The sequence below is a fragment of the Piliocolobus tephrosceles genome, chromosome 4 (assembly GCF_002776525.5).
Source record: "Piliocolobus tephrosceles isolate RC106 chromosome 4, ASM277652v3, whole genome shotgun sequence".
Classification (NCBI taxonomy): Eukaryota; Metazoa; Chordata; class Mammalia; order Primates; family Cercopithecidae; genus Piliocolobus; species Piliocolobus tephrosceles.
Window position 1 is genome coordinate 154,970,165 of NC_045437.1, and position 2,271 is coordinate 154,972,435.

Consider the following 2,271-nt stretch of genomic DNA (forward strand, 5'->3'; position numbering starts at 1 on the left):
AAAATTAACCACGCATGGTGGCACGCGCCTGTAGTCCCAGCTACCCAGGAGGCTGAGATGGGAGGACGGCTTGAGCCCGGGAGGCTGCAATAAACCGAAATCACGCTACTGCATTCCATGGACAGCAAAATACCCTATCCCTCACCCCCCTCAAAAAAAAAAAAAAAATTATGCAAATTAATAAGCAATTTTGCAGAGGATATAGCAAAAAAAAACATTTGTTAAGAAGAGTCCATTTAACTTCAACTTAGCAGTTGTTAGCGGTCCATCCATATGGACGTAGAAAAAATAAAGCATTTTTGCCTCAAAGTAGCCCAAAATTCCTGGGCTTCTGTTCTTCCCATTTGCCTGCTTGACAAAATGTAACCATTTCGCCAGGCGCGGTGGCTAATACCTGTAATCCCAGCACTTTGGATGAGGCGGGTGGATCAATTGAGGCCAGGAGTTCGCGACCAGCCTGGCCAAAATGGTGAAACCCCGTCTCTATTAAAAATACAAAAATCAGCCGGGCATGGTGGTGCGTGCCTGTAATCCCAGCTACTGAGGAAACTGAGGTAGGAGAATCGCTTGAACCCAGGAGGCAGAGGTTGCAGTGAGCTGAGATTGCACCACTGCACTCCAGCCTGTGCAACAGAGCAAGACTGTTAAAAAAAAAAGATGTAACCATTTCAAATGCAAAACTCGGAATCACAGTGGGGGCCCTGATCAAATGTCACTGGTCCTAAAGAATTAAAAGTTGTATTTCCAACATTCACACTGAGTGTTTATGATCATGAAAACTACTACTAAGATTTGCTCATTAAAGAAAGAACTGAAAAATGAACCGGTGGATGTGAGTTAACAAGTGAACCTAATTTTCAGTAAATTTACTTTCATCATTTTCCTTCCTTAATACCACTGTATGAAACTGTGGCACCTCGGATATAGTCACTGGGCAGGCGAAATGGCTCACGCCTGTAATTCCAGCACTTTGGGAGGCTGAGGTGGGCAGATCACTTGAGCCCAGAAGTTTGAGACTAGGCTGGGCAACATGGTGAAACCCCGTCGCTACAAAAAAATATAAAAATTACTTGCGCATGGTGGCACATGCCTGTAGTCCCAGCTACTGAAGAAACTGAGGCAGGAGAATCTCTTGAACCTGGGAGGCAGAGGTTGCAAGATCGGGCCACTGCACTCCAGCCTGGGAGACAAGAGTGAAACTCCATTTCAAAAAAAAAAAAATAAATTTGATCATTCAGATCTAGTCAAAAAAGCAAACAGCAGATGCTAGGGCCCAGGGAAATGATGATGTCCACTGATAGGGGCTGTGAATTGTCTGCCCACACATGTAGCTCCCCAATTAATAGGATTTAAGTCCCTTAGCAAAGATTTACTGGCCACATCCTCTGTAGTGGACACCATGCTTAGCTTGGGCTGTTTAGCTGGTCTTTGGTTACTTCTTTCCCCCTTTCACTTTCCCTCAACACCACTGGTGTTTTGTTTTGTTTTTCTGATTTTGGGGTTTTTTTTTTTGAGAAATGATCTTGCTCTGTCACCCAGGCTGCAGTGCAGTGACACGATCTTGGCTCACTGAAGCAGTTCTCCCACCACAGCCTCCCAAAGTGCTAGGATTCCAGGCGTGAGCCCCCGCACCTGGCAGCACCAGTGTTTCGAGGCTGATCCTCTCTATACTTGAACCTCCTCTCCAGGGAATGGCTCTGCTCCACATTTCCCTCCAGGGGAACCCCATGTAGCTGGGCCATGGTGCAGAGGCAGGGCAGGGCGCCATCCCACATAAAGGTTTTGGAGTAAATTTAAAGCCTGGTGCAGCCACTAGAAGCTGCATGAACGAAAGCAAGTTATTGAGAGCCTCAGGTTTTTTCTTTTGCTTTAAGACAGGGTCTCAATTCTGATTGCCTAAGCTGGAGCGCAGTGGCATGATTACAGCTCACTGCAGCCTCAACCTCCTGGGTGATTCTCCCACCTCAGCTCCCCGAGTAGCTGGGACTATAGGGACACACCACCACGCCCAGCTAATTTTTTGTATTTTTAGTAAAGATGGGGTTTCGCCATGTTAACCAGCCTACGCTGGAACTCCTGAGACTCAAGCAATCCACCTGCCTCAGCTTCCCAAAGTACTGGGATTATAGGCGTGAGCTACTGCGCCAAGCCAGTTTATTCTTTAACATGAGGATATTAAACAAAATAGCATATGTAAAGCATCTAAAACAGTACTCGGCACTCACACAGTAATAACTCAAATGTTATTATAAGAGGTGGACTCACCAAAGT